Raw genomic sequence first — 6,028 nt, 5'->3', positions numbered from 1 at the left:
ATAAGCATATATACTTACATTGAATATAAGCCACCTGGAAGCAGGGTTATTGGGGCTTCAATGATAATAGGATTATTTACACAAAGGGAATTTTGACAATTGTAAGCACATACTATGAACTATGTTTGTAAAACATGAGCTGTATTTGTTAAAAATTTAATTTCCCACAAGAAGCCCATGAGGTAGGCATTACCTGCTCTATTTTTATTTTTTTATTTTTATTTTTTGGCCATACCTCGCAGCATGTGGGATCTTAGTTCCCTGACCAGGGATCGAACCTGAGCCCCCTGCAGCGGAAGCATGGAGTCCTAACCACTGGACCACCAGGGAATTCCCTGCTTGCTCTACTTAGCTGGGGAGTCTAAGGTAAAAAGAGGTTGAGCACTGAAGCTGAAGTCACACAGGAAATTAAATGATAAAGTTGACATTTAAATCCAGGCTTGTCTAATTCTGCTCTGTGGTACTTCTTCTACCTCACAAGTCTGTAAACGGTGTCCAGAATACCCCAGTGCCTCTGAACCCAGGTGAGGATGTAAATGGGCTGTGGCAGGGAGGTGGGTGGGTTCTAGGTACTCTAGACTCTGCTTCAACCAGTTTTCCTTTTACCGGTTTTACAGATTGGGGTTATACTTAAAAATAGTTGTGCTGTTCAACTAAGTTCAGGTAAGTTTGCAAATCACTTCATGCTGCATTTCAATACAAGGATTTCTCTCCTTTTCTCATGGATAGAGTTCCCGAAATGTTCGGGGTATTGGTGAACTGTGTGAAGCTGTCAGGGTCCAGGGCAGTACACTGGGCTGCTTTTCTATCACGATCCCAATACGTGATCCTCTAGCCTGCAGGACCTATTGCCTGGGTTGAAAGGTCCCCCAGTCCAGCATCCATTCTGACAGCTGGACCTCAGCCCGGGTTGACTCAGGGCTGAGGGTAGGGCTGTTCTTCCCTATGTTCACTGAGGCTCAGGACTGCTCCAGCCCTCACGCCTCTGGAGCTTTGGTGACCTTCCTGCTTTCACAGGCTGCTTCTCCTAGGTCCCTCCTTTCCCTGCTCTGCATCAGCCTCACCCTTGGCAGCCACGCCAAGAAATTCAGCCCTCTTCATCTTCTCTCTCTCAGAAACTGGAAAGGTTTTGTGCTGAATTCCTGATGCTCTTGTCCTTGCCAAAACCCAAAAGCCCAGATCTGCCATGTGCCAAGTGGCGGGAGAGGTTGTTTGGATGAATTCAGAAATGACCTTGAACCTTTGCTCAACACTCAGATGACAGGTTCTCTCCTTGCCCACCACACCCCAACACACATGCTTCTTGTCGGATCAGGAAATGTTTTATTGGTTTTTTTTTTTCCTCTTCACTTTCTTTACCACCCTTCTTCATGAACATTCCCCACTTGTCCTTTGCCTATTGCCTCTCTTCTGGAAAATTAATCAGAGAACTACAATCCCAAGACAAGAAGGGGCCTTGGGATGACATTTAATCCAGACTCTTGCTTCCAGGCAGCAGCCACACTTGCCCGGGTAAAGGACTCTCTCTTCTGTCTTTAGACTCTCATCAGTTTCCACACCTTCTCATGTAAGCATCTCTGGGTTTAGCTCCTTGGGGTCTTATTTATTAATTTCATCTGTTAAAAGGGTTCCTTGCTTTCATTTAGGGTTGTTTCATAGGGACCTACACCATCTATCTAATGTATATAATGCATATAATGTTTGCCCATGATAGATGCTGTCATGACTTGGCCTAAAATGTTGAGCTATCTTCAAGCAGGTGTACATCTAAAAACCCTTTTCCTGGGTCAGCAGGGATTTCTGGAGGAGACAGATATGATCGTGGGCCTCTGTGGGTAAAGACTGGATGTTGTCCAGACCACAATGGTGGTCCAGCTGTGTAGCTGCCTGAACTGGAGGAATCTTTGGCTATAATGAGATGCAAAATGTAGACATAAAGTGAGAGGTGCTACAAGTCTCTGATGGTGTTGACCCAGATGCAAAAAGATTTAGAGCCTTGCGACCATTGTCCTGGTGGTTCAGGTTTAAATCCAACTAGAGTGGAACAAAATGATTTATATTGATTGTCTGATTGACTGCTTTTGGCTTCAAGAGTACAGATTGGCTCTGTGCATTAGACAGTTGCATAACTCCCTGTCATGCTGAGGACAGACTTTTCAGAGCACAGATGTGCGCAATTACACATACCCCTTTTTTTAGGGACTTATGTGAGCAGAAGGGTCAACCCCTCTGTTTTCCTTGACTTGGGTTCGAAAGTGTCCTTCTTTTTTTTTCCTTTTCCTTTTATACCCTGTCTGTCTACCTTTTTCTCTTACTTCAAAGTCCTAAATTTGTCCTCTGACTGTTCTAGGTCCATATTTTAGGAGGGATTTCCCAGTCTCGGCCTTCTAAAGAACAGGGACCCTCTCCAGCGCCCCAACAGAGTTCTGTGAGGACACATCTTTCCACTTGTGGCCTGTCTCTTTTGTCATCTGCTGAGAGGTTGGGACCCTTTTGCAAAGCAGACCACACTGCAGGCCACTAAAGAGTTAGTCCGCATATGAGATGGGTACACCCTAGGGTCCAGAGGTTTATCATTGTTTCAGGTAGATGGACTGGGAAGTCGGAGTCTTTGGTACAAGCAGAATGACTCTCACCACACATGGCAAAAGAAAGAGGGGGCACAACAGCACCTCCTAGGGAGAACTCCTGGCCCTCTGTAAGGAGAAGGGGAGCGAAGCAAGTAGGGGCATTTAAAGGAGTGGGAGGGGGCCCTGGTAGCAGCTCAGAGGCCCTCATGATTCCAAACAAGATTTTTATTTCAGATGTTACCTCCAAGAATAGAGGTCTCATGTGTAAAGGAAGGACTTTGCATAACAATTTGACCATATTTGGCGAATGAAGTTGCTTCTCTGGTACTGTCTCAACCTGCCATGGAGAAATTTCTCAAAAAGTTGAAGATTGAAGTAATTACCCAGAGACAGCATCCCATGGCCCGATGAGCCCAAACAGGCCCCCTTTCCTCTTCCCTTTAAGTCCCAAGGCCAAGGGCATTGGACGATACTCTAGGAGGTAAGGGCGGTGGATAGGTGGGCAAAGCTGGAAGAGGACAGTCCTTTTCCTGGGGGGATGATCATGTTTACTCCCTCACCCTGACATTTTAGATGTGCGGGCCTGGGGTCAAGGTGGCATTTCTTTCTTGGGCTCTCATTTTCCCGTTTGAAAGATGTTTTGCTTTTCTTCATTTGTACAACTTGTTTCCCCTTAACCTCTGCTATGTGTGGATAGGAAGCTCAGTATAGACTCAACAGTTTGAGATTCCACAGAATTTTGCTTTCTGTTTCTCAAGCCCTGACCCCACACTCCACAGCTTCCCAGGCCATTCCCAGGTGCCTTGGAAACTCTCACGGGGTCCTTGACCTGTTCTCTGGAGCTGCTGTGTATGGAGGCAAGAATCCTAGAGAACTTGCCGAGTTACAGTACCTGACTTCACTTCCACCCCAATAAGAATGAAAGTCTTTGCCGTTAGCACTGCCCCTGCCTCCCAAAGTCCTGAGGGCAATTACTCTGAAACATGGAAGAAAGGGGCACATCTGAAAGTCTTGTGCTGTTTTATTGGCCCTCATCCCTGCTCATCCCAAGGCCTCATGTACGCACTGCTTTGCCATTGCAGGAATTCAAGAAATATCTGTTGAATTGAATTTCTCCTGCATTGGACAGTTGTTTTACTCCTGCTGGAGGTTCATCCCACTTAGATCCGCATGGTATTAGAGATGGAAGACACTTAGAGAGGACCCCCCTAGCACTTTCATTTTAGGAAACCAGAAGCCTGGAAGGATGAAGTGATTTTCTGGGATTCGACAATCATTGTCAGAACTGAAATTAGCATTGGGGATTCTCCTGTAGAGTTCAAACGCAAGCCCCTATTCACTGCCCTGTGGCATGAAGCCCCCTTGTTCTTTTTTATTTTTAGATTAATTAATTAATTAATTATTTTTATTGGCTGTGTTGGGTCTTTTTTGCTGTGTGCAGGCTTTCTTTTCAGTTGCAGTGAGTGGGGGCTACTCTTCGTTGTGGTGTGCAGGCTCCTCATTGCCGTGGCTTCTCTTGTTGCGGAGCATGGTCTTTAGGCACGTGGGCTTCAGTAGTTGCAGCACATGGGCTCAGTAGCTGTGGCGCACGGGCTTAGTTGCTCTGTGGCATGTGGGATCTTCCTGGAGCAGGGATGGAACCGGTGTCCCCTGCATTGGCAGGCAGATTCTCAACCACTGCACCACCTAGGAAGCCCAGCCCCCTTGTTCTTACAGCAGGAGATGGAAAGGCAGAATGTTGAGACCTGATCCCAAGCAGGTCAGACTTCAATCAGACTCTTCCTGCTGCTGCTTTTTTGAGTAAGTGTCAACCAAGAACTCCTGGGAAGAGTAAAATAACTTGGGGAAGGAGGAGAAACATTCTCTCCTGGAGATGAGATCCCTTGGATGTGGAATCGTCCAGCTTTCACTTCTTGGGTGGGATTTTACATCCAGCACAGCCAGCCAGCTGCTATAAAGTTCACAACGACTTTTATCACCTGAGTTCCCTTTGCTTTATAGCAGGTGTGAGTTATACGTGGGCCCCCAGTAGTGTGTGGTTTAATCCAAGCCAGGGGCCTGACTAAATGGTCTCCTTCCAGCTTCAGTGTCCATCTGGATTATAGGTTTCTCTGGGGCACCAACCTTCCTGTGTACTGTCCTTCCTCTTCACTTGACCTAGTTGTTGTGGTCAAGTTCAAGGCTCAACTGTTTTCTCAGGGTGCTTTTCTTGGGAAAAGCAAGATTAAGGTGTAGTCTGCTCTCTTCTCAGACATCAGACCAGTGGTTCTCACACTCAAGTACACATCAAAGACCCCGGGGGAACCTGCCTAAATGAAGGCTGCTGAGCCCCAGCCCCAGACAGTGTGATTCAGTGTCTGGGCTCAGTCAGGAATCTGCTTGTTTCAGACTCTGCCGATGGTTCTGGGGGAGGTAGCCCATGGAGGACACTCTGAGAAATTCCATAGCCTGCCCCTTGACCCCTGCCTGCAGGAGCACGGGGAGGCAGCTCCTCCGCGCACGGAACATTTGGCACTCAGCAGGAGCCCCTGAGCCGGGCCTTCACTAAAACCTCAGCAGAGTTGTGTTCCCTGAGCAACCTGGCCTTTGACTTGAGAAGGTAGTGGTGCACTGGCGAGAGCGTGAGCCTGGAGCCGCAGTGCGCTTGAATTCTGGTTCTGCCACTTACTGGCTGAGTGACCTGGGGCAAGTTTCTAAACCTCTCTGTGCTTTGGCTTCTTCATCTGTAAAGTGGGGATAAGAATACTATCCACCCCATAGTTTTGTTATGGGAATTAACTGAGCGAATATTTGTAGAATGTACAGAGTGAAGCCTTTCAGTTTTAAGTGTTGTTAGGTGTCGCTATTATAACTATTACAGCTATTATACTATTATGTTATAGGCTATTGAAGTCAGGGCAGGAAATGCCTTGCTGAAGGCCACTGAGCTGGTCAGTAGCATGGCCAGAACAAAATATGGCCATTTGCACTCCCAGGTAAATTATCTTTCTTTTTCCCGAACTGCCCATCTATCCTTTCTTTCTCCTTGCTGCAAAGACTTCCATTTCTTGTAGAGCTGGCTACGTTGATAGACAACAGTGACATTTTCCATATGGAAACTCCACCTAGATTGGAAGATAACTGTTCAGTCACTTTTCATTCTTCCTTGACCTTTACCCCAGTTAGCAACCATCTCAAATGATTGCTCTCCAACCCTGGTCTGATCTTCCTATTCTTCCTCCAGTATCTATGCAGGGAGGCCTAGCAAAGCCTTATGGGGTGGGGTGAGGCGGCACATCAGCGGGATTTGGAGCTATGGGTCCCCTACTTTGGGCACCTGCTGCATTCTATTCCCACCTGCTGCATCATTACCTCGCCACCTTATATGAGTTTAGCAGAAGGAGTCCCCAGACCCCTATAAGAAGCACGTATGGCTTTTCCAGGTTATATTGTGGGGATCGTAAAAATACACAGTATCC

General features: G+C 46.9%; 1 non-coding gene across 1 annotated transcript; it reads right to left on the bottom strand.

Moving 5' to 3' along the window:
• Positions 1–257: 257 nt before the first annotated feature.
• Positions 258–330, bottom strand: TRNAR-CCG (transfer RNA arginine (anticodon CCG)). Its single transcript has one exon. It is a non-coding gene; the product is annotated as a tRNA-Arg (tRNA).
• Positions 331–6,028: the final 5,698 nt, after the last annotated feature.

Source organism: Hippopotamus amphibius, chromosome 8 (genome assembly GCF_030028045.1).
Source record: "Hippopotamus amphibius kiboko isolate mHipAmp2 chromosome 8, mHipAmp2.hap2, whole genome shotgun sequence".
NCBI classification, from domain to species: domain Eukaryota; kingdom Metazoa; phylum Chordata; class Mammalia; order Artiodactyla; family Hippopotamidae; genus Hippopotamus; species Hippopotamus amphibius.
This window is presented reverse-complemented; position numbering and strand designations above follow the sequence as displayed.